The sequence below is a fragment of the Mustela putorius genome, unplaced genomic scaffold (assembly GCF_011764305.1).
Source record: "Mustela putorius furo isolate JIRA1106 unplaced genomic scaffold, ASM1176430v1.1 tig00003932_pilon_pilon_pilon:0A:0A, whole genome shotgun sequence".
Classification (NCBI taxonomy): Eukaryota; Metazoa; Chordata; class Mammalia; order Carnivora; family Mustelidae; genus Mustela; species Mustela putorius.
Window position 1 is genome coordinate 7,446,632 of NW_025422077.1, and position 27,726 is coordinate 7,474,357.

Here is a 27,726-nt window from a genome sequence, read left to right on the forward strand (position 1 = left end):
AATATTTTGAAAATGTATCAAGAATTAATGATGGCTCTTTTTGGATGATGAAGCTATGAATGATTTATTTTTAACTTCTCTTTCTATTTTTCTCTATTTTTCAATTTTTTAAATAATGGAAATATATACCAGAAATTTTTAAAGGACTAAGAAATGGCTGGTAAATCCCAACTAGCATGCTTCCACTTTTTTTTTTTTTAAAGATTTTATTTATTTGACAGAGAGAGATCACAGTAGACAGAGAGGCAGGCAGAGAGAGAGAGAGGGAAGCAGGCTCCCTGCTGAGCAGAGAGCCCGATGCAGAACTCGATCCCAGGACCCTGAGATCATGACCCTAGCTGAAGGCAGCGGCTTAACCCACTGAGCCACCCAGGTGCCCCAGCATGCTTCCATTTTTAATTCTTACTCTGCCAGGGAGGGTAATTTAGTCTATTTGGAGTATGTGGACATTTCTGATGAAAACTCCCATGGAAAAGTTGTGGTGAATGGCCTTCTCCTGATGTCATGTGACAGACCAACACACTGATACACTGCAAACCAACTGAAAAAAAAAAAAAAAAAAGCCCAGATTTGTAGCATTTTCCGATTTCATGGTTATGGGTTGAATTGGGCCTCCCCAGAAATATATGTTCAAGTCCTAACCCTGTGTACCTCCAAATGTGGCCTTATTTGGAAATAAGGTCATTCTAGATGTAATTAGTTAAAATTAAGTCAAACTGGAGCCGGGTGTGCAGTTAAACCAATATTACTGATGGCCTTGTAAGAAGAAAAAAAGTGACACAGAGAGACACACAGGAAAAAGTCAGGGCCCACAAGTGGAGGGATAGGGCTCACACAGGTGGAGTTTGGAGGGATGGACCTATAAGCCAAGGAATGCAAAGGGTTGATGGCCACCAACAGAAGCTAAAAAAAGGCAAGGAAGGTTCTACACAGAATGTCAGAAGAAGCATAGCCCTGTTGGCACTTTGACCTCTGACCTTCAGAACTATAAGAGAATACAGTACAGGTATATCATTGATACTACTTTTATAATACAATTAGTTACATCATTACAATGGTTAGGAAAATAATGCTGCATAATAAATAATACATAACATGGTAATAATTAAATCTCAATTATGGTACTTTGTGGTACTTTGCTAAGGCAACCCCAGGAAACTAAGAGACAGGTATAAGTACTTCTGTCACGGCCATTTGATATAACTTCATTGAGTGCAAAGTTTCGAAGGGGTGTACAGGGCTGGTTCTCATGAGCCAGTATAAGCCAGCTCCAGCACATCCCCAAAGAGCTGACTTCGAAGCCATAGAGAGTTCCAAGTTTGTCAGAGAAGAATCTGTCCGAGGTTTGACCAAGAACTTTCAGCACAGAGGTATCATTAGTGGACATTGTATTATGTTGTCTAACTTTTCTAAATCTCTGTGTTGGTTTCAAGAAGCACCTTAGGCTATATCAGTTCTAGAGAAGCAAGTGCTGTCATGAAATGTGAAAGTACCTGATAATCATTCAAATATCAATGACGACATGAGGGAATGTAGGTCAAGTTCCTGGGTTGAGATAATTCCTGTGTATATTCTGACTGTTTCAGTTAGGAGTTTAGAAACCACTCAGCACTGATAGATATCCTGGATGGAGAGAGTCAAACACAACCACAGTGATACTGGACACGTACAAGAATGTCAGGACACTGGAGTCTTCCTGCAGAACCTCTCTTCTTGTTCCCATCCCTCCAGTGAGGACCTGGGGCTTTGGAGTCGGTCAGACCTGAGTTCAAATTCCAGCTCTGCTGCTTACAGCCTCTTTGGCTTGGAAGAAACTCTTTAGCTTCTACAAACTTCAGTTTCCTTTCCTTATCTGTAAAATGGTAATAGTATAACTTAATTCAAAAGTGATACTAGAACTTAATGCAGAGGTCAATTATGAGGATTAACATTTAATGCAACACCTGGTATATAATAATAATAAACAGTGAGTAAATAATAATTAAACTGTGGCAGCAACTCCCTGATGCAGGAGTCCTTAATCCAGGAGGTCGAGCAGCTCAGTTCCCAGAGTTGAGCCACAGAGGCTTGTTGATCAGGTCTGACGGCACCGTAGGAGGGAGCGAGGGTCCATGTGCCCCACATGCTCGGCCAGGGGTGCCTTGAACTAGGGAAACACCTGCCCCTCTCGGTTCGGTTTGAAGCCTGCCTCCTTCCCAGGTTCTTGAGGTCTGAATCCACCCACGGTTTAGTCACTCCTCGCCAAAACGGTTGAGAGGAAGCGACAACCGTGGACGATCAAGACCAGCACAAGCCGGCATCTCTTTAAAAAGTCGGTGGAGGGACGCCTGGGTGGCTCAGTGGGTTGGGCCACTGCTTTCGGCTCAGGTCATGATCTCAGGGTACTGGGATCGAGTCCCGCATCGGGCTCTCTGCTCAGCGGGGAGCCTGCTTCCTCCTCTCTCTCTCTCTGCCTGCCTCTCTGCCTACTTGTGATCACTCTCTGTCAAATAAATAAATAAAATCTTAAAAAAAAAAAAAAAAAGTCGGTGGAGACCTCTGTCTTGGCAGGCCCTGAAACCCAGGAGAGAATGCCTGAAACCGTGGATGGTACTGAACCTTATACACATGATGTGTTTTCCTAATTAACCTTAAGTAGTAATAAACCACAACTATTACGACACTATGCTGTAATAAAGCTATATGGATATGGTCTTTCTGTGTCTCCAAATACCGTGTTGAACTGTACCGGGCCTTCTTGTGACCAGGTGAGATGATAAAAGGCCCGCGCGTGCAGAGGCCGGCAGGTGAGTGACGCATGCGCACTGGACACGCAGCGCGGCTGCTGCTGACGTCCTGACGCTCTGTCGGCCAGAGGAGCATCTGCTTCCGGGAGGCTCCACCCGGGAGCCCGGGACCACCACAGAGCCCCTTTGCTTCTGGAGGAAAGAGCCAGACGTCTCAAAGGTCAGTCTGCCCCCCAAGTAGGACCCCAGGGCCTTCTGGATATTCAGCAAAGACAGCTCCCCAGAACCTGACTCCATCTCCATTCTGGGTTGTGATGATGTCGCTACTTGTCACATTGTGGTCCTGAGACACACACAACGTGTGTCGTGACGCATTTTGAGGGAACCAACCCAGAGTTGAGGTCCCCTTGGTCACGAATTCCGTAATAAAATGCTTTTTCCGCCAGCGCACAGTGAGGAAGGGTGCAGTTGCGCCTCCTGATCGGCTTTAGAGAAGATGGGCATTGTCACCAAAGCGTCCTTAACGTCTTGGTGAATTTGACAGGACAGGAAGATGACATTCAGTTAGTGACAGTATGTGAGGCAGAATTAAATGGTCACAAAGAAAATGAAACCCACTTTCCAATAACTTAAGGTATGACTGTCAGCTTTAAAACGGGGGAGATTTACAGAGCCTTCTTCTGAGATGGAGGTCGGGAGACCGAGCTGCGCACTGCACCAGATTTTCAGGGAAATGTCCACTCCTTTGGAAGGAATACCAGGACCTGAATGACCAAGCTCCAATTCACCCACTTAATGTCCCATCTCCTGTTTCCCGTCCTTCTCCCTCTAGCCCCATGGAATGCTATGCCATCCAGGAGGCAGTCTAATCCTTCACCTCTCTCATTGCTCTAGTCTGTTCCCACTCTGTGGCCTACTCTTCCTCTCCCATCCATTATCTACTCACCCTTTGAGTCAGACCTGGAGCCCTGTCCCTTCTGCATGGTCTTCCTGACCCTCTCAGGAGGACCTTCTTCCCGGCTTCCGCTATACTTGGTCATTACCTCCATTGTAACATTTATCAGTTTTTATTATAATCATTTCTATTTCTCCTCTCCAGGAGAGATAAGCCTCTCAAACTTAGAGGTGATTTTGAGTTTCTTGTTGTGTCCCCAGTGCTTTAACATAAATGTTTAAATACTATTTAATGAAAACCACCAATTTCTAAAGCTGTTGGCAGTTTACAAGTCTTTTTTCAAATGCTTCATTTCTACTGATTCTAGAAATGACTCGGTTTTACCTATTATTAGCAATTATTGTCATCCCACTTATTTTGCAAATGAGGAAGCTACGGTTCACAGAAGGTAAAGAACTTGGCCTGAGCTACTCAGCTAGTAGATGGTCAAGTTTTAAAGACCTGAACATTATAATGGTATTATTAAGGGTACTTTAAGCCTTAGTTTTAAAACACAGATAATTTTGTTGATAATCTGAAACATTGAAAAATGTTGCTGAGAATATAGTTTACTGGTTTCACTACAGAGCACAGAATAAATTCTACTAACAAATATTATAGCACTAACCTTAAAGATAAAAATCATTCTATTAGAAAGTAATATATTACTTTCTAATAGAAAGATTTTTATTAATATACTACTATATTACTATACCTAGTATATTACTATATACTAATATATTATATAGTAATTATATATTATACTATATTATATATTATACTATATACTAATATATTATATAGTATATAGTAATATACTAGGTATAGTAATATAGTAGTATATTATATACTACTATATATTATATTATAGTATTATAGTATTAATACTATATATAATACTAGTATATTACTATATAATATATTAATATTAATATTAATTAATATTAATATTAATATACTTAGTATATTACTATATATTAATATATTATATAGTAATGTACTAGTATTATATATAGTGTATATATATAGTATATATATAAGTATAGTATATATATAGTATATATACTAGTATATATAATACTAGTATATTACTATACTACTATATATTACTATACTATTATATATTACTTTCACAAATAAAAAAAATCATCACCAGAAAACATGGCAGTTAGTGAACCTTATTGTTGAGCAGGCTGCTGTTGCATTTTATTGAGTAGTATTTCTGTTCTTGGGATAAAGTTTAAAACAGCAACTAGAAGAACTGTTTTAAGAAAAGACTGATTTTATTTTCAGCGGTGTCATCATATAAAAGTTATCCTCACAATGGAAACTGCTGGAAATAGTCAAAGTTTTGCAAAAGTTTTTCATTAACTGTTTCGTGTTGTCCGTGCTTTAAACATAAACAATTGCAAACTCTTCATAAGCTGTTGTAATGCTAGCTCAGCGGATAAATTAATAAAACTCCCTTTCTTTGAAATCCTAAGCCAAAAAAACATTCCTTGCAATGCTAATAAGAATAAATGGACTTGGATGGGCCACCCAAAGGTTCTCCTATTCCAGGATCATGTGCAAAAAAGAAAACATCGATTTAATTGTGTTTCTTGCTTATCCAGGTCAGTAGGTACCAATATCCACATATCCAACTGCACAGAGATGGAACCTAGAGCAGCGGGAGGTGGTGTATGAGAACACGGGAACCAGCGGAAAAGGGGGGAGGGGCAGAGCAATAATTAATAGCTGGCAGGTGTGGTCTGCAGGATGTAGGAGGCAACTGGTGGGCTAGAGGAAGAGAATGAGAAGAAAGGATGCTCATCCAAGGCGATGTTAATGAATCAGCCAAAAGGCCACAGATGGGTACTTGCAGTCAGAGAGATGATCAGAATAGCAGAAATAGCACACTTGGCACATAGATATGGGGCCTGAGGAATTCATTTTACTTTTAAGTTTAATTTTTTTTTAATTAATTTTGGTTCTAATTAATTTTTTAAAGCTTTTAAGTTTTAAAAATCTTTTAGTTTTTTATTGTGATACAGTAGATACAACACATACCAGTTTAGCCATTCTGAAGTCTACAGTTTAGAGGCATTAAAAACATTCATATTGTTGTATAACCATCACCAACAACCGCCTACAGAACTTTTTCATCTTCCCAAAATGAAACTCTATACCCATCAAATAACCTCCTAGTACCCTGCCTCCGCTGCCCCTTGCCTGAGACACCATTCCACTTTCTGTCTCTAAATTTGGCTACTCTAGGTATCTCATCGGAATAAATCATACAAGATTTGTCCTTTTGTGTATGGCTTCTTTCATTTGGCATAATGTCCAGGTTCATACATATTATAGCATGTATCAAAACTTTTTTCCTTTTTAAGGCTAAGTAAGATTCTATTGTATGTAGATACCACATGTTTTTTAAAAAAAAATCATTCATCTGTCAATGGAAACTTCAGTGTTTCCACCTTTTGGCTATTAGTAATAATGCTGCAATGAATGTGGTTTGACAAACATCCATTTGAGTCCTTGCTTTCAGTTCCATTATGTGTATACTCAGAAGTGAAATTGCTGGCTCATACAATAATTCTATGTCCCTTCCTTCCTTCCTTCCTTCCTTCCTCATTCGTTCATTTTTTAGAGGGACTGCCCTATCATTTTCCACAGTGGCTATACCAATTCACATCACTACCAGCAATGTATAATGAGTTCCAATTTCACCACACCCTCTCCAACACTTATATTCTGTTTGTTTGGTGTCTTTATAATAGCTGTCCTAATGGGTGTGAAGTTGTATCTCATTATGGTTTTGATTTGCATTTCCCTAGTAGCTAGTGATGTTAAGCATCTTTTCATGTGCTTCTTGGACATTTGCGTATCTTCTTTGGAGACATGTCTACTCAATGTTTTGCCCATTTCTAATTGTTTGGTGGTGGTTGTTGAGTTGTTCAAGTTCTTTATATGTTCTGGATATTAATCCCTAATCCAAGAGGTGATTTGCAAATAATTTCTCAAGTTCCATGAACTCTCTTTTCACTCTGTTGATAATGTCCTTTGATGCACAGAAGGTTTTTGTATGTTTTGTTGTTGTTGTTATCATTGTTTTTGTTTTAAGTAAGCTCCATGCCCACCATGGAGCCCATTGTGGGGCTTTAGTTCATGACCTTGAGACTGAGACCTGAGTCAAGATCAAGAGTCGATGCTTAACTGATCCCTGATACACAGAAGTTTCTTATTTTGGGGCTCTTGGGCGGCTTTGTTGGTTAAGTGGCTGCCTTTGGCTCAGGTCATGATCTCAGGGTCCTGGGATCAAGCATTGGGCTCCCTGCTCAGTGGGGAGTCTGCTTCTCCCTCTGCCCTCCCCCTGCTCATGTGTGCTCTCTCTCTCTAATAAATAAACAAAATCCTTTTTTTACATTTTCTTTTGCTGCCTGTGTTTTGGGTGTCAGAAAATTTTTAGTTCTTTTTTTTTTTTTTTTTGGATTATTTTTTATTCATTTGACAGAGAGAGAGCAGGCTCCCCACTGAGCAGAGAGCCAGATGTGGGGCTCCATCCTAGGACCCCAAGATCATGACCTGAGCCGAAGGCAGAAGCTTAACCCACTGAGCCACCCAGGTGGCCCCAAACTTTTAGTTCTTAATTTTTGAAAAATACCATGTCTCTTGCCTCATATGTACCACCAGACCAGGTCCTTTTAATTGCTAAGATTTGGTCAGAGGTAACTGCATTTTGAGGTGGAGAACATATAATTTCAGGATTGGAATGGAAAACTCAGGTAATTATTAATGTTCCAGATGCAAGCAGAGAAGGTTTGGTATGCCAGCAGCTTACTAATCAGTCTTAGAAATCTGTTTTCGAATTCCCAAAGGCAGGAGTAGGATTCAGTACACAAAGGCCTCTTAGGACCAAATAGACAAGGTGTGAAGATGAGAATGAGATAAGATTAAATAGGATAAGGTGGGTTATTAATATGAGGCGGGCTTTTGTCTGGAAGATTGAAAAAGGGGGGAGGCGGCTTCGCTTTCCTGAGGGATACAAGGTGGTCAGCGCCCTCTGGTGGAAGACCCTGGCTTGTTCTGACAGAGAGAGAAGGGTTTAACCTCTTCCGGCAATTCTGTATTAGGAATGTGAACGTTAAGATGCTGTGGGCTCATTTTAGACTCTAGGACACTTTGGCCTCTGGATTTCTATTGCCCTTCACAACCCACTCTCCTAAGACATTCAAACTTACATGCAAATTTGTTTACCCTGTGCCACTGGGGGCAAGCTGCTCTAGGTGTGAAAGTTTAAGGATAGAAGCTCACACCTTCCTCCCAACTCCTCAGGAGATTTGACAGAAGTCTTTCCCTCCTGAGGCGCCCAGTCGGGAGCAAGGCCTCCTTTTTGGGTTGAATCAACCATCTTTCCTCCTGGACATATTCTTTGCCTTCCTCAAGACATTCGCTCTGGATAGACACTCGGTCAAAGACACATTTCCCTTTAGGGTCTCATTCCTTCACTGCTTATCTTCCAGTCACTTCTACTAAGAGCAAACTACCCCATCGCTGTGCTGCTTCTGGAGACTTGAAAGCTGCTCCCAGGGGACGTAGACTTTCTACTGCTTCACAAACACAGACCTTTACCTGAATAGGATATGGCAGGAAAGTCAATAGTGATTATCACTTGCCTCTGAAGGTCTCTAGATGCTTTGAATCTCCCAGGGCTTTATTACTTTGCAGTCTCCTAGGCAGATGAGATATATTTCCATTGAAGACAAGATAACCAGCCTGACGTGACCTACTTGCTAGTTATGTCCCCAGCCTGATCGGCACGGGACTTTTGCTCAGACTCCCCCTTCTTACTGGTGAGCACAGACATGTGTCCACTCAAGAAAGCCTGGAACCAGGAGGAAGCTGACTTCACCAGGGAAGGATGTCACTCTCTATGTAATCATGAGGGAGCAGTGATCCACCATACAGGCAAAAAGTGGGCAGGAAGGATGTGGGACCTTTGATATGAAAGGTGTTTACTTTGGTATTTAAGGGATATCAGGGAAAACGTATGATGGGAATTTACTAAAATCAGTCGGTTGTAGAGCATTGATTCCCTATAGTTATATTTTCTTCTGACAAAACTTCTATGTAGCTAGTATGATTGTGACTGGGGTTGTTAGTGCCTATTTGGGTGGGAAAATTTTTCTTATACCCTATAAGGTTCTTCTGACTGGTCTAAGAATTTAAATTGACAGAGAGAGATTAACAGGAGAAAATCAAATTTGATCACGTGTATTTGAGCAATCCACATAAATGTGAGATATCCAAGGACAGGCAAAATGACGTATATATGTCGTTTTGGATTAAGGAGAAGGGGTTAGTGGTCTGAGGCTTCAGAGAGAAGGAGGAAATTCACAGAAATAATGGAAGGAGCAAATGTTTAGTAAACAAATGCTTGTTAGGCCATCCAGAAAGAATGGGACATAGAGAGGACTTCGATCAAACTGGCCTTGCTATGTTCCTCGCTATCTACCATACCTTGTTCATATTATACTGTAGTTATCTATGGTGGTACCTTCCTTCCTAAAGCCAGCCCTCTATCTAAAAATGTTTAGGCAAGACAAATAAATGAATAAATAAAGTAAAAAATAAAAATTTTTAGGCAGTTAGCGGGAAGGTCTTAAAAAAATCAGCTTAAAATAATCCACATGCCAAATAGACATATTTTGGGGCAGTAGATTTTGTTTCTCTACATGCCAGTCTAGTGACATCCAGGTTCCTAGTTGGAAGTTGTAGCCAAATTTCCATCAGTTAGCTATGCAGGTCTTTTATAGTGTTACCAGCAAAATCTCTATCCTCCTGTCTTCTCACGTCTCCCACGCCACGATTCTGTGTCTCTTCTGCCTGAGTCCTTCTTACAGATTATCCAGGAGCTTTATGAAAACTCAATTCATGTCTGCTTGTACTTTATTTTTTCCTAGACTTTAATTATTTATTTGAGAGAGAGACTGAGAGCACAAATGGGGAGGAGCAGAGGGAGAGGGAGAAGCAGATTCCCTGCTGAACACAGAACCCAACATGGGGCTCGATCCCATGACCCTGAGATCATGACCTGAGCTAAAGTCAAGAGTTGGACACTCAACCGACTGAGCCACCCAGGTGCCCCTGTCATGAAAGTCAGGCCCCCTGGAAGGAAGGCAATAAGAAAGCAGCTATTAGAAATGTGGGATAGTATGGTTAGCCTTGTGGTTACAACAAAAAGCAAACAACAAAAGATAAAAGAATAATAATATTACATGCAAGTGGGTCCACCAAGAACTTTTGCTGCTTTTTACAGTATTTTTTAGGAAAAAGAAAAAAATAAGTATGGCCCTAGGAAAATATATATATATATATATATATACATATATATATATATACACACACACCCCACACACATATATATATATATTTTTTTTTTTTCCTCAAAGTCATACTGTTAAAAGCTAATTAGTTTGACTTGAGATATTTTTGGAAGAATGTGGAGAATAAACAAACACATACACTGTTCATAGAAGTAGTCTGCTGACTTCCAGATCAGAGGCACCCAATATATAATTACTTTAATATATGCCTCAGTCTTCATGTCAAAATTCTGATGCCTCTGGAGTTTGAACACAAGAATGTGTTTCCATGCTCTATGCCGGTTTCTGATCACTCATCTTTGAGAATCTTGTTTACTCAAGTCAGTTGGTTTCCTTGAAACATTGTTGCTAACAGTCAGTAGTCCAGCATCAGTTTTGGTTTTTTTTTATTTTGGGGGGGGAGGTTTTGCTTCAAAACACAGCAGACGAAATGACCTTAGCATTTTAAGATCAGTTTTATTTGCCCATATGTAAACATATGTGTTGTTTGATCAAAAAATGTATTACTCAAGTAAAAATTATAGAGATCTTTTTGAACATCTGCTTAATCTTTGTTTTACCTTTTATTAAAAAACATTTTATTTAAATTGAATTTAATTAACATATACTGTATTATTAGTTTCAGTAGAGTTTGGTGATTCATCAATTGCACACAACACCCAGTGCTCATTATATCACGTGCCCTCTTTAATGCCCATCACCCAGTTACCCCATCCACCACCTACCCTCCAGCAACCCTCAGTTTGTCCCTAGAGTTAAGAGTCTTCTACAGTTTGTCTCCCTGTTTTCTTCTTATTTTATTTTTCCTTCCCGTCAGCTATGTTTATGTTTTGTTTCTTAAATTCCACATATGAGTGAAATCATATGATATTTGTCATTCTCTGACTGACTTATTTCACTTAGCATAATACCCTATAGGTCCATCCATGTCATTGCAAATGGGAAGATTTCATTCCTTTTGATGGATGCATAATATTCTATTATATATTTTTATACACACACACACCCCATATATATATACACCACCTATTATTTATTCTTCTTCTTATTTTATTATTATTTATAATTAAATTATTATTATAATAAATTATTATAATAAAAGATATTTATTATATCTTATTATTATTCTTATTTCTTAGCTTATTTCTTATATATACTACACACATATATATACCACATCTTCTATAGATATAGATATATATCTGTTCTTAAAAATAATCAGCTTATACAGATGTGGTATCTATATATACCACATCTATATGTATATATATACCACATCTTCTTTATCCATTCATCTGTCAATAGACATCTGGGCTCTTTCCATAGTTTGGCTATTGTGGACATTGCTGCTATAAACATTTGGGTGAGGCGCCCCTTCAAATCACTATTTTTGTATTCTTTGGATAAGTACCTAGTACTGCAATTGCTGGGTCCTAGGGTAGCTCTATTTTTAACTTTTTGAGGAACATCCATACTGAACATCTGCTTCATTTTGACTAGTTTTAAATTCAGCAGTAGTAACTCCAAAGCAATTCAACTTATTTCTATTGTATGACACCACACGGGCTAATCTTTTTGTCTTTTTTCAGTGAAATTGACAATGTTTGGCAGTTGCTTTAAAACAATATACTAGGTTAACCTAAAAGAACCTAATAGCTTTCATTCAATTGATATGAGAATATCACAGATCTCTAGATTGGATAGTACAATGCCTGCTATTCAAATAAATGCAAATTGTTATAATGTAATGACACCTATAAATACTAAAAGCAGATCCATGGATGTTAAGTTAAGGTATAGAGACCAGTATTCCTACTTATTATTCTAGAGCAGAAATATCTCAGTTACATTGATTGCAAAATAAAATAGGAACTTTAGATGGAGTAGGACTTAGGAATCAAACAGACCAGATTATAATTCTAGCCCTTATACATATGAACTGCATGACTTTGGGTAGGTTATGTACTCTCCCAGAATTTGAATTTCTATATCTGCAAAAAGGAAATTGAAATCTATGGTTTATGTGGGGATAAAGAGGATGAACGCAGATGCCATGGGCAGTGTCTGGTCCTTAAAGCAGGTGGCATTCAAGAAACATTGGTCCCCTTCCCACCTATATTTTTTGCTTATACTATAAAGTTGGAAATGGGCTGCCATCAGGAATAGTCTTAAGGGGCTCTTGGGTGGCTCAGTAGGTTAAGCGTCTACCTTCGGTTCTGGGTCATGATCTCAGAGTCCTGGAATCAAGTCCCGAATCCGGCTCCCTGGTCAGCAGGGGGTCTACTACTTCTCCCTCTCCTCTCCCCCTTTCTCTCCCCCTACAAGTGCTCTTTCTCCCTCTCTCTGTCAAATAAATAAGTAAAATCTTAAAAAAAAAAAAAAAAAAAGGAATATTCTTGGAAGAGACTGATTTGGAAACTTTTCTTATTAAAAAGGGGATGGAGAAGTGCCAATTTTATGTCACAAGGATTTATTGTCATATACTTGGAGCTTTATGCTCACAAGATATTTTTAGAACTTTTAGAGCTTCAAGAGAACAGTTTGGATGTCATCTTATTCCTTTAACATGGAACTTTCTTTCCTTTTCTGAGATTTGTGGACAGTATCTTTTATAATTCTCAAATAGTATAATTTTCTCCCTAGAGTCTGGCCTATTCTAATAGCTACAAAACAATATTTTTACCAGCAGATACTACTGCATTTTTTATGAAGATTACAGATTGAAATTTCTTCTGAGTTTATGTAGTGGGGGTTTTTTTAGGAATAGGGAAGAAATACTTCTATAATCTATAAAATAGAATAGAAATGATGATTACTTTCTCCATATGTCTATCATATTTTATTACATTTATATACATACCGGTTTCCTATTCCATAGTATACGTTACTTGAAGGCAGAGGCTGTATCATACATTCCCTGTACCCCTAATGCCTAGCTAATCAGAGAGCACACAGTAGGTGCTCAATAAGTGATTTTTTAAAAATGTGCTAAGAAGGAGCGCCTGGGTGGCTCAGAGGGTTGAGCCTCTGCCTTTGGCTTTGGTCATGATCTCAGGGTCTTGGGATTGAGCCCCACATGGGGCTCTCTGCTCAGCAGGGAGCCTGCTTCTTCCTCTCTCTCTGCCTGCCTCTCTGCCTACTTGTGATCTCTGTCTGTCAAATAAATAAATAAAATCTTTTTTTAAAATGTGCTAAGAATAAATCTTGCTACATAGAAAAATACATATGAGTACAATCTACAGAGATGGCCAGGACCTCAAAATTCAGTCTCCAACTGTCAAAACCTTACCCATCCTTAAAGGCCCAGCCCAGGAGAAAGAGACTTCTTCCTAGATACCCTCTGATCTTTCCACAACCCAGAGAGATAACATAGCACTTTGTACATCTTTTTGAATATTTGCCATTTTCTGCCTTGCGTTATAATCTGCTCAGTGACTCGGGTATGAATTATTAACTTGTGCCTACTCATGGTTGTGTCACCCTTAAGCATCTCACGGTACTAACAGACAGTGGTCCTCATCGAGTGCGTGTTAAATTTATCCCTTATTTAACAGCTAAGCTCTGAAATCTTTAAGTTAAAAAAAATTTTTTTCAAGTAGCTTCAAAACCCTTTTGGAAACAGGTATATTTTTAACAGAGTGAACATAGAAAAATACTGAATTTTGTATATTAGAAGAAAACTACCTGGATTTGCATCTGGGTGCCATCATTTATTGCTACTGGACCATGGTCAAATGACTTAGACTCTCTAGGCCTAGTTCATTCATCTGTAAAAGAGGGTAATAATAATACCTAACACTTACGGTTGGAGACAATACAGGTAAAGGCCTTTGAAGAGAGTTTGTTGCATAGTGAGCTCTTGGTAACTGTAATCTGTTATTTAATGATGATGATGATAATAATAAACCCAGAGATTGTTACTTCATATTCAGCTTTTTAAAAAATACCAAACAGGGACAGCCACTCAGTCAGTTAAGCATCTGCCTTTGGCTGAGGTCATGATCCCAGGATCCTGGATCGAGCCCTGCTTTTTGCTTCCTGCTCAGTGGCAAGTCTGCTTCTCCCTCTCCCTCTGTGATCACTCTTGCTCTCATTCTCTCTCAAATAAATAAAATCTTTAAAACAAAACAAAAAACATCATTGTTAAGACTAATGTCATGAAGATTTTCCCCTATGTTTTTTTCTGGGAGTTCTGCAGTTTCAGATCTTGCATTTAAGTTTTATCTATTTTGAGTTGATTTTTGTATTTGTTGTAAAATATGAGTCCAATTTCTGGTATGGAGTTTTACATTGCTAAATTGGTGCTTTCTTGTGGCCATTCAGTTTCTGCAATCCCCTTGACTTCAAACACACAATCCACCTTTTTATTTTTCTTCTAAAATTCTTCTCTTTGTGTAAGATTCATCTTTGCCTAAAACAGAGCCCATTTCTCTCCAGTGTGTTTCCCACATTCCTTACTACCTAAGACAGGCATTGGTTCTGGTGCTGCCCTACACCCCCTGCAGCCAACACTGAGTCAACAAGAAAAACTTCCCACATTAAAATATTCTGAGATTCAACCCTCAGGTAATAATTCCCCTGCTCTTAGTCATTCATATCCTTTGGTTCACCGAAATGTTGAGTCTAGTGCCTTCTAATTGCTGACCTAAATAATATCCCCAGTTTTTTAAATATAAAGTTTATTTTAGTAACAACCGTGAGTCATTACAGAAGCTAATGAACTTGGGAATTCTATGAAATCATCCAAGCATATAAAGCCTATTTTCCAAGGTTCCTTTTTCTTAGTTCAAGGCCACAAGAATTGGAACATGATGGAACTTGACTTCCAGCCCACATTTGCCTTATGTCTAGATAATTATGAGTTATAAATCAAGCTAACAATTTGTTAAGTGAACACATTCTATTCTATGTTAAATCTTTTTTTTAAGATTTTATTTATTTATTTGACAGAGAGAGAGATCACAAATAGGCAGAGAGACAGACAGAGAGAGAGATGAGGAGAAGCAGGCTCCCTGCTGAGCAGAGAGCCCAATGCGGGACTCGATCCCAGGCCCCTGGGATCATGACCTGAGCCGAAGGCAGAGGCTTAACCCACTGAGCCACCCAGGTGCCCCTCCTATGTTAAATCTTAACAAACATACCATGGTAATGACATGTAAGGCCAAGGTTGAACTTAGAATTTTCAGGTTCCTTGGTGTTCTGTATAGGACCTTGGTGACAGAGGCAAAGCTGGCCCCAGCCCTGGGCCAATCCCCTTCCCTTTTACCCCAGCCCTTTTCCTTATGTAAGGGCCTTGTATCCCCCTATGTGGACTCCTTAAGGCCCATTCCAGCTCCAGCCACACATCCTTCCTCCCTTCCCACAGTAGTACCTGGGTATCCTTTGGGCAAGCACAGTCTGTCTTTTGAAGAGGGATGCAGGGAAGAGGGCCTGCAGGCTCAGGGCCATTGGGACAGGCGCCTGACTATCCAGAGTGTGTTCTAGAAGAGAGGGTGCAAGCTCCAGGTAGGAAGGAGTACAGTCAGGGAAGACCAGAGAGGCACCTCCTAGAGCACAGGTCCAGGCAGGGCCCTTCTTGCCCAAGTCAACTGCTCAACTGACACATGACTGTGTCATGTCCTCTCAGCCCGCTTCCCATTTCAGGCTCAGCTCCAGTGGACAGTTCCACAGAAGCACAGACTTTCCTTTTGTTGCCTGCATAAGCTCAAGTTCAACTTTCTGGCCCATAGCCATTCCCAGCATTGTAGGAGTTTGCCTACACACGAAAGCAGGCCAGAAATATCTCTGAGTTACCCATCTCTGAGGCTCCATCTCAACTCATACAGGACAGGACCAGTTGGGGAAGGGCTCAAGCTTCCCATTGCTTTGGGTAGACGAATCTGGAGAGCTTTCCCTGAGCCCCTTTTGAGATCCTCGTAGAAACAGGAGAGCCACCTCCACAACACACCATTATCTTGGCTTTGGCTTCTCTTCCTTCCCTGACTCCCTAACTCACTCTCTCACTCTTGCTTCCAGGAATCATTTCCCAAATAAATGCCCCCCACTCAAGTCCGTGCCTCAGGCTCTGCTTTTTGGGATACTCCACAGAATAAAGAGACACATCTAAGAAATCAAAGGACTAGAATATCTAAAGTCCTTTTATGAAGCTTTACTCCCATGGCTAAATTTTGCCAAATCAACCAGAGCCTATTGGGAGGCAGGATGGAGGCAGCTGCTTATGGAAAATGAAGAAGGAAGGGAAGCAGACCAGAAACAAAAACCTATTAGTAATTTTGACATCAAAGATGACAATGAGCAAGACAAAGTGCGAAGAGACCCTTGAAACAGCTGGCCACGGGCCGAGGCTCGCATATACCAGAATTTCCTGGACAGTCCCTGCTTCAAAGTTTTGACATGAGATTCATAAACACATCCTCTAGTCATACTGTTGTTCAGGTTTAAGTTTCAGAAAATGAGGTCACAGACCATCCACAGCCATGACCAGGCCAGGAGCTGCTTTCTGTTGCTTGGGTCCCTTGTCCAGAGCCAGGCCTTAGGATCGGCTTCCTACAATAGTACGTAGTGCCTAGTTCCCGGAAGCTTAAGGGAAAGAGCTTTTCAATAAGACCAACAAACACCACTTCTTTCACAACCTAACCCTGTTAGGGGGACCCTATTGCAGAAAGCCCCTCTAGGGCCAGTGTACTACTGGCCTCTGGACGACCTTGCTCTGTACCAGCTTTCACTACCAGGCTCTGAGTAGGCACCGGAGAGCCCAGACTTTGGCCCCTGTGACAGGGAGTCACTCGTGGCCTAAAAGTGAACCCAGCCATCTACTATTTACCTGCCCAATTTACAAACCAAAAATAGGATGGATGAGAGAGAGGAATAACCCTGTAAACCATCAGTCTCAAGAGCTGGAAGGACTAACCCCTCACTTAATAGATGAGACTCTGCCGTAGGATTATAGCCTCTGGTATATACATTAGGCTCTTCTGTAGATTTGGTAAAATTAATCCTAAAACCTTAAGGGGTTGCATAATGCAACCATTTGCAATTTAATAATGTTTTAAGGGGTAATTTTGTACTGTAAACTGGTGGGGAGGGATCCTGCAAGATGCAAAAGGATTGATTTCATTATCTGTGCTGACCCCCAGTGGTGGAGGTAAGAAGGCACACCCAGGAGTGGGCACTGGTGTTGGTGCATCCAGGAGACAGACATTACAGACCTAAGAATAGACAGCGGCCCATCCTTATCGTCAACGTTACAATAACCTTATAGGCTTGATCCTTCTCTTCAGAAATGAAAACGACATCACTATAGTTATGAGTAAACACCTTTTATGTACTAGCACTGGAAAAAATCAAAATTTTGACCTCCAGATACAAGGCCATAAAATGTTTTAAATATCCCAGGTATTATTCAGCAAACATCACTGAAATGAGCCATGAGTCAGGCACCGTTTTAGGCCCTTAGAATACAAAAATCAGTAAAATGAGGCCTTTAGCTAAAGGAACTCACAGTTCTTTCCCCGGAATGAACACTCAACAAATCATCACATTCAGTGTGATGTGACCCGTTATAGCAACAAATTGGCTTTTTCCACTAATATTATTAAAAGCATCAAACATCAGAGATATCAGGGAAGAAAAAAATAACTTGGCAACTATAGGGTTGCCAGAATAAAGCAATAGAAAGTGTGAACTTTTGAAATATGCCAAATTGCAAATTAAATAGAAAACGGTAGGTAATGAAGCAAACAGCAAAAATCTTAGCAAGCAGTATTATGAAAAGAAAATAAATGCACTAACCTGAGCTTTGGATGTTTTTGTCATGCAAAATGGAAGGTAGAAAAGAGGCAATATGCATCAATCTGAATTTATTAACACATTTCAGTAAAAAATAGACTGAAATATATTTATCCTTAGCAGATGAACAAAAGGAATAATTCTTTAGATTTTAGACTTAGATCTGAGCGACCTTGGCTGAAAGGATGGAAGCAATTTTGAGCCATTTAAAAAGAAAGTAATTGAAACTAAACTGGACCAAAATTTAGGATTAATTTAATTTAATTAGGATTTAGTTACATTTAATTAGTAGTCTATGGGATAAATGTTACCTAAATAAATGACAACCAAGAAATGACAGACACATTCTAAAATATCAAAAACTAACAATATCTTAGTTTGGACACCTATCACTGAGAAAGGACCAAAAATGGAAATTTCTACTTTTTAAGAAAATGTGAAACTTTTGGGTAAAAATGATTGAATGCAGTTAGATCACAGGATCTACCTCCCTCAATACCTAATGATACAAACTACCTGAAGAGAAACAGCGGAGTTCCCCTAAAGTAACTGATCATTGTGTGATGTCAGGCTATAGCCTTCAGAAAGAGATGCTGACTAATGAAAGAGAAAGAAAACTTTGGCAAGGCTCTGCCAGATGTCAGACCCAGTCTCACCAACAAAATGAGTCCAGAGCCACTGGGTAGTGCAGGTGCATCTAGGACTACAAGACCACAAGTATCTCTAAGAATGTTGGCTATTGTATCAAAATGAGAAAATAATTTAAATTAATGAAAATTTCATGCTGTTTTATTTTTTAATTTTAAAATATTTTACAGGAAAATGATTTTAACAACAAAATATATGATCTGATATGTTTGATATCATAAAGAACAAGAGTATCTCCAAAAATGAGTGTTCAGAACCCATCATAATATCTAAATATCATAACATCTAAATGACCCTCCTAATATGCCCCATATCCAAGAGAAAGAAACTGAGGGAATAGCTTTGTCCTATCATGGAGTGAAAAAAAAATTTCTCTAAAGCCCAGCATTGGTTTCACTTTTACTTCAGTTATCTATTTTTCTGTTAAATTCAGGAAAATACAACAACTGAAGAAAAAAAAAAAAACTGGCCAGATGAGCTCAACAATAGAGTGGAAATGATAAAAGATAAAAGCAGTGTACTTAAGAACAGTGAATAGAAATTACTCAACCAGAAAATAGATTGGAAAAAAAATGAACAGGGCCTCAGGATCCTGCAAAACAATAACAAAAGTTATATTTGTATCATTGGTCCCAGAATGAGAGGAGAAAGAATAGAGAGCTAGAAAAATATTCGAAGAAATAATGACTAAAAACTTCCCAACTTTGGTGAAATACATAAACCTATAGATGCATGAAACTAAATGAATCTCAAATGAAAGAAATCTGTGCCAAGACACACCATAATCCAACTTTTGAAAACAAGCAAATCTGAAAGTAATCAGAGAAAGATAATTGAGAGCATCAACTCAAAACAGCAGATTACTCATCTGAAACCATGGAGGTCAGCAGAAAGTGGCACATTTTTCAAGGGCTGATAGAAAAGAATAGGAAACTGTGAATCGTATCCAGAGAAACCAACCCTGAGGAAAGAAGGGTAGGGAAAACAAAAGTATCCTCAGATGAAAGAAAACTAAGAGAATTTGGCACCAGCAAACTACCCTTGACAAATGATAAAAGCAAGTTCTCCAGATAGAAAGAAAATGGTAATAGAAGGTTTGCAACTTCACAAAGAAAAGAACAGTGGAATGGAGAAAAATAGGGGTAAATATAATGAACTCTCCTTCGCATGAGTTTCTGAGATCATTTTTGAGGGTTGATGCTGAAATTATAACACCATCTGTTTGGTGTTCAAAATATGTAGAAGAAATACTTGAAATAATTATATTATAAAAGGAGGGAGGGTAAAAGCATCTAAATGGAAGTAAGTTTTCAGTACTTCACTTGAAGTAATTAAACACTGATACCAATAAGTCATGTGATAAGTGTGATAAGTTATGTATGTATATTGTAATACCTAGAGCAACCACTAAGAAAACTATACAAAGCAACATACTCAGAAGCAGTATAAGTTAAACAAGGTGGAATCCTAAGAAAATTATCAAGCATCCCACTGGAAGGCAAGAAAAGAGAAACAGAAGAAACAAACAGAAAACAATAAAATAGCAGACTTAAGCTCCAATGTTTTAAGAATTACTTTAAAGGTAAATGGTTTAATAATACTAACTAAAGGACAAAGATTAGCAGAATAGATTTTAAAAATAAAAAAAAGAAAACATTGAATTACATACTGTGTACAAGAAACTCACTTCCAACACAACATGAGTAGGTTGAAAATTAAAGGATGAATAAAAGACATATCATGCTAATATTAATATTGATAGTAGATAAGGATAACAGTTCAAGTAGATTTCAAAGATAAAATTAAATGGAATAAAGAAGTGCATTATGTAATTATTTTAAAAAATCAACCAAGATACTGATTGTGTGATACTGATACTGATAGAGATACTGATTGTGTGTATGCCAAACAATAAAGCTTCAAATAAAGGCAAATATAAAACTTTTACTCCAATTAGCATTATAATGATCCCATTTATTCAGACTTATTTTACTCTATCCTTGCTTCCATCATCTATCTTTTTATCTTCCTATTTATCTGTATATGTTCCAAGAGAGGTGGATGGTGTGGTATTTTCCTATATTAATGATGGTTATTTCTTTGTTGTGGGGCTGAGGTGGTTCTTTGCCATCTTCTTTGTCTTTTGCTGTATTAGTCTGCTATATTTTTTAATATGAGCATTTTTTTTAAAAAGTAAAGTAATAAAAGAAGTAGCTACATTGGGGCGCCTGGGTGGCTCAGTGGGTTAAAGCCTCTGCCTTTGGCTCAGGTCATGATTCCAGGACCCTGGGATTGAGCCCCACATTGGGCTCTCTGCTCAACAGGAAGCCTGCTTCCTCCTCTCTCTCTGCATGCCTCTCTGCCTACTTATGATCTTGTCTGTCAAATAAATAAATAAAATCTTAAAAAAAAAAGGTAGCTACATTAAGGTAAATTAATGTAGAAATTAATGAGTTCAGTGTTTGAACATTTTATTAGCATTTCTAATTATATTTTAATTGGATTTTGAAATACTATCTCACAGAAAACAGATGTGCTCAACCTATGTTCACTGTGCATTTGCCTGAGCTGTGCTTCAGTTTAAGCAACTTGCTTTGTAAAGGGACAAAATTGAACCAGACCTTAAGTATATGTAAATGCTTATCTATTGATTTAATTAAAATGAGATAGAGTCAACTCTTCATTTGAATAAAGTAGAGCATCCTGAACTATATTCTGGGACAGCTTGTGTTCTAGGTACATAGAGATGACCGATGCTTTCAGCCATCAGGAAGGCTCAGTGGGCCCTGGAAACCCTAAGCAATTCACCTTGGCCACAAGCTCTGTTGTCCATTTATCTCTGTCTGTTTTAGGGATGTTATTTCCTGTGCATGCTGTGATGAAAAGAAAAAAAAGGAGCTGAAAGATTTATTACTCTTATGCCTCAGTCACATTGGTAAATGAAAGCGAAGTTGCTTCTAGATGACCTAAGAAACCTCACTGGTATTGATGCCAACATGCATATTATTAAACAGAGCAAATGATTATCAAGTAAGACAACAAGCTAGAATTGCAGAATTGTAGTGGTTATAGGTTACATTTCATAGACCATAGCAATAACTATTTAAGTCTATGTATGTTAAGAGACTCCACAGTTAAGCAGAAATTAAAACATCTTTCATTAATACGACTGTGAGTACTTTCAACGTACCAATTTTTCAGAACTAACTAGATGATCCATGAGAGTTCCTGCTTTTCTGCAATACAAAGAGAAGGGAGAATTTTTTTTTAAGATTTTATTTATTTATTTGGCAGAGTGGGAGACAGCAAGAGAGAGGGAACACAAGCAGGGGGAGTGGGAGAGGGTGAAGCAGGCTTCCTGCCAAGTTGGAAGCCTGGTGTGGGGCTCGATTCCAGGACTCTGGGATCATGACTTGAGCCAATGGCAGCCACTTAACAACTGAGCCACCCAGGTACCCAAGAAGAGAGAATATTTTATTTTATTTTTATATTCTTTAGATTATTAATGTTTACCAGCAGCATTATCAAGTCGAAGTACACCAGTTCCAAACAGCACCAAGAGAAAAAAGCAGCCTTGACAAGATTAGATCTAGAAATAGAAAAAATGAAAAGAGCCAGAAGGATCCAAGACACAATTAAAGAAGAAAGAGGGGAGATTTACCCTGCCAAATATCAGAACTTCTACGAAGCTATGGCACTTAAGATAGCCTGGTTTTGCCATAGAGATAAACCAGCTGACCAAAGAAACTGGCCCATAAAGTAGAATAGAGTCTCTGAACAGGCCTCCACTTATTTAGTCTATTATACACACACACACACACACACACACACACACGTATATATATATATGTATGTATATGATATATATATATATATATCATATATATATATGACATATAGGTAGCATGGCCAATCAACAAGGAAAGGAGGGGCTTCTCAATAAACAGGACTAAGAAAAAAATGGCTATGAAGGGAAAAAGAAAAATATATTTTTATCTTTATCTACAAAAATTAATTCCAGATGGATCAAGAACTTAAGTGTCAGAAGCCAAACTTTAAAATGTTTAGTAGAAAATATGGAAGAATAAGATGTGAAAAGACATTTAGCCATAAAAGGAGAATGAAGTTTTTATTGTAGCAAAATAAAGAACTTCTTTCATCAAAAAATGAAAAGACAGACTCTAAATTGGAAGGAGATATTTGTGGTACATAAAATCTACCAAGGATTAATTTCATATCAATGCAGTATAAGGAGCTCCTGTGAATTCACTAAAAAAAAAAAAAAATGACAACCTGGTAGAAAATTGGTAAAAGACATCAATAGGACTTTCTTTTTTAAAAAAAGATTTTATTTATTTATTTGACAGACAGAGATCTCAAGTGGGCAGAGAGGCAGGCAGAGAGAGAGAAAGGGAAGCAGGCGTCCTGCTGAGCAGAGAGCCCGATGTGGGGCTCAATCCCAGGACCCTGGGATCATTACCTGAGCTGAAGGTAGAGGTTTTAACCCACTGAGCCACCCAGGGGCCCCCCAGATTTCTAATTCTTGAGTTGTGTGCTGTGGTGCCAGATGCTCATTGTATTATTCAGTATTATTCAAATTCATTGTATTATTTAAATATTATTCAAATATCAAGTATTATTCAGATATCAAGGGTTATTCAAATTCATTGTATTATTCAAGTATTATTCAAATATATTTATATAGAGGCCCAAGCACAGTCCAGGATGAACTATGAACCAACGTGTCCTATGAACCAAGAATTATGATTAATCTATTTTGTGTATTTTAAGTCATTTTATTTATTTTTTTAAAGGTTTTATTTATTTATTTGACAGAGATCACAAGTAGGCAGAGAGGCAGAGAGAGAGAGAGAGAGAGAGAGAGGGAAGCAGGCCCCCTGCTGAGCAGAGAACCCGATGCAGGACTCGATCCCAGGACTCCGGGATCATGACCTGAGCCAAAGGCAGAGGCTTAACGCACTGAGCCACCCAGGCGCCCCTTTAAGTCATTTTAAAAAGCAGCAGAATTTTAAACAAATGCATTGTAGCATTTCTTGTCACTTTCTTATTCTACAATTTCCTTTGTTGCCTCTGTAGCAATATTTTATTTTAAATTTGATTTTTTTGTAAAAATTTCTTACATTTGGTTTGTCAAGATTTATTTTCCAAGTCTACTCTTAAATATGTAGTGTTCACTGTCTGTTAGTATCCAGGTGAGAACATTTAGAATACATTCTTTTCAAGGGGTTCAGCTTCTGCAACATGTTGTAAGTATAAGTCATGATTTCCCTTCTAATTGTAATTGTCACCTAGAAAGAAGATGGCATTATACTCTATAGGTCTTGGGGTTGATTTTTTATGTAGCCTAGGATAGGATGAGATACTGGCTTCTCTCTTTCTTCTTTTTTTTTTTTTTAAGATTTTATTTATTTATTTGAAAGACAGAGATCACAAGCAGGCAGAGAGGCAGGCGGGGGGGGGGGAAGCAGGCTCCCCATCAAGCAGAGAGCCCAGTGCGGGGCTTGATCCTAGGACCCTGAGATCAAGACCTGAGCTGAAGGCAGAGGCTCAACCCACTGAGCCACCCAGATGCCCCAAGATGCTGGCTTCTAACAACACAGATTCATTAATGACCTAGCACACTAATCTATTAGTTGCTAGTTATCTTTGTGTTTTTCCACTAAGTTGGAAAAGGAAAATACAGACTCTGTGAAGTTAGCCTAGTTGTGTTACTCATAACATTTAGGGAGTTTGGTTTTGTTTTGTTTTGTCTTTTAACTTTTGCTGCCTAACTGTCACACTTCCTATGTCATATGAAAGACACTTTTCCTATAGGGATTCTTCCTTAGTGCCTTGTGGCACATGAGAACAGACCCACCATTGAGAAACATTTAAATAGCTTGTATATTAATTTGAAAATTCAAGGAACAAAATGTTATTGTATCTTTTAGCTCCTAAACAGAAGACCACAGTGACAGTAAAGTAGGTCAAGGCATGGTAGCAGAGAGAGTTTGTCTTGGTCTTTGAGAGTGAATCCCCCTTACCACTTAGTCATGACTCATTGACCAAACCAGAAAGTTCAGATGGAACAATACAGCAAAATAGCAAACATCATGGTGTGTGATCACCGTAGTGTGCTGCTGATACTTTCAATGGACACTAGACCTATCATCTCGTTGATGACAGGTAGGTTGAAAAATATTTCCTTGGACATTTTCTTCAGTCTTTCCAATTGTATTGGGATGAACTTAGTGTCCACAGGAACACAGGTTGGAATTTATTCCTTGGCAGGTGTAGGCTAGAGGAGCGGGTCTGTCTTTGGTCCTTGTGGCCTTAGGTCACCCTAGGGAACACGATGGTGCCACTACTAATTTAGAACATGGTGGAGAATAGGTTGCTAATCCGTGTCTAGGGAGAAAAAGAGATATTAATAGCATACAGCTATAAAATGAGGGGGACTAATACTTGCTTATTGTGAGAGGTAGGAGTTTCAGATATAAGAACTTAGAACTTGACAGCCAAATTAGTTACTGGGGCTTGGTAAAACCTCTTCCAGTGAGGCTTAAGCAGTGTGAAAATGGATGAACCCAAATGTGAAAACAGCTGGATCAATTGGTAGAGCCTTTCCTACTTGCAAATGAAATGTTGCATCTTGTATATATTGTTATAATCCAATCTAGCGCCATTTAACTAATGTAAAGTCTGCCAGAAGTGCTAGGAAGACCCAAAGTCCTACAAATTAATACTTCCTATGAGGAGATTGTCAGTCTTTTATAAACTACAGGTTTCATGTTCATGCTATGGGCGGGGCCATTTTTAAACATATATTATGGCAAGTTTCTTTTCCAAATGCAATTTTCAGATTTTTACTGTTCCTGCTGGATCTGGACAATGTGGGTAGTGAGACAGTGTTGGTGTTATAAAGCTTTACAAACTGTTTACAGTGTCCTGAAAAATGCTCACTAGGTCTTAATGAACAAGGCATTTCAAACATTGGAATAAGGTCTTTTCCAACATTGGCTGACAGATATTTCCATCCTGAAAATATACAAATACTGAAGCATACATTTATAACGATAACATTTTATTTGAATAGGTTAAGTATGAATAATTAGGAAGATCCTTCAAGGAAAAGGGTAAGTTGCCTTCTTTGTCTTTAGAGTTCTTCTTATACCGTGGGCCTGAAAAATGGGGAATTCTTATGACACTAGTGAGGTTACACTGGCAAAATTATGGAGAGTGTAACTACCATCTAACTACTGTTGGAATTCCTTCTTTGTTCATGGGTGCCAGTGGGAAGTCAAAGTAGTGGGAAGCAGAAGTAAATACTTTGGCAATACCAAGTGGCCGTCTAGGAAGTGCCAAAGATGATTTGGTTACCAAGTCACCCTGACAGTTGGAATGTAAGGTTGTCAGAGAACACTGGTTATGTCTTGTACACCAAGGTTCCAGTTTGAGAATGAGGAATAACGTATTTGTATTAGATATCTGACAGTATAATAGTCACAGAAGACATTGATGCTGGGGCCATCTGGATATCTTAGCTCCTTCAGAATTGAAGCACCCTTATGGTATTACAACCACCATTAGCCATAGTTATCCCAAAGCCACTGAAAATGTTACCAGCTTTTTGTGTTTTGTGTTTTTTGTTTGTTGTTGTTTTTAGAAGATACAGTACTCACTTAAGGAAGAACATCAAATTCTGCTGCTTGGGGGGTGACTTTTTTGGCCAGGTAGGGGTGGGGGCTCAGTTGTCTCTGTGGTGTTTGGCTTGAGTAGGGTGGTTATTGTCTAAAAGTTTTCTGTATTGCTAGGCATATGCTTTCCCGGTCCCTTGGCTAGAAAGAGCAGACTTCTTTGGAAGCTTTTTTCTTTCTTTGGTGTGTACTCATTGGTGTTTATGAGTGGCTAGTTTCCTCCTTAGTTGATCCAAGATACATGAGACAAAAACAAAACACGGGAAATTCACTGTCACATCATTCCCTGAGTTCTGAGGTTGTTCCCCAGACTTCCTTTTTCTGTCCACCGTCAAAGTCTTACATTTGCTTTATAATGTCTAGGCATTCTAAGCTATACTTATCAGGAGAAGTAGGGAGAAGTGCGTCTACTCCATCTTGGTCCCTATGGTGTTTTTGTATCAATGAAATAGATATTACATTGGAATTAAGAAACATAGCATGAATTTCAGATGTCTCTAGAGATACGCAGAGTGATCTAGATCAGAGTTTTTTCCAGTGGAAACCCTAGGTCTGGGTCATGTTTAAAAAATCAACTTTATCTGGGTTAATATTCATACAATAATGAATGTTACATACAATTGAATGCACTAATTTTAAGACTACAGCTTGTTGAGTTTGACAAATACATACACTTGTGTAGCCATTACCACCATTAAGATGTATTCTCATTTACCCCCCAGATCTCCCTTGTGCCCCCTTTGCAGTTGACAGAGCCCTAATCCCTGTCTCAGGCAAGAATTGATATGATTTCTCTCAAGACAGCTTTGATTTTGCCTGCTTTAATTCTTTATTTAAATGGAATCATAGGGACTTCTGGGTGGCTCAGTCAGTTAGACATCGGACTCTTGATTTCCATGCAGGTCGTGACCTCAGTGTTGTGAGATCGAGCCCCACATCATGTTCCTCTGTGAGGAACCTGCCTAAGATTCTCTCTCTACCCCTTCCCCTACTCTTTCCCTCACTAAAAAAAAAAAAAAAAAAAAAAAATTTAAGTGAAAATTGGAATCACATCATATGTACTCTTTTGTTTGGCTTCTTTTACTCAGCAAGATGCTGCTAAGATTTATCCATGTTGTCTGTACTGGTATTTGTTTCTTCTTATTAATAACAACTCTTTTAGCTCTCGGCTAGCTCAGTCAGTAGAGCATGAGACTCTTAATAACGACTCTTCTGTGGTACAACTGTCCCTCAATTTGTGTATCCATTCATCTCTTGATGGACATTTCTACTGTTTCCATTTAGATCACTATACATCAAGGTGCTGCGAGCATTCATGTGCAAGTCTTCCGTGGGCATCTATTTTCATTCCTCTTGAATAAACACCTGGGAGTGGAATGAGTGGCTCATTCAGTAAACGTACATTTAACTCTATAAGCAACTGCCAAACTGATTTCACAAGTGGCTGTCCAATTTTGCATTACCAACAGCAGTACGTGAGAATTCTGGTTACTTCACTTCCTTGGGCTCTGGCTTCGGTCCTTGCCACCAACACTGATGAAGATCCCTCCAGAGCCAGTGTG

General features: G+C 38.8%; 1 long non-coding RNA gene across 1 annotated transcript in view; it reads left to right on the forward strand.

The window, feature by feature from the left end:
* Nucleotides 1-2,739: 2,739 nt before the first annotated feature.
* LOC106006322 overlaps nt 2,740-27,726 on the forward strand; it is a 49,513-nt gene continuing 24,526 nt past the window's right edge. Inside the window, exon 1 of the long non-coding RNA XR_001180303.2 lies at nt 2,740-2,946. This is a non-coding gene — a long non-coding RNA (uncharacterized LOC106006322). The remainder of the gene's footprint in view (nt 2,947-27,726) is intronic.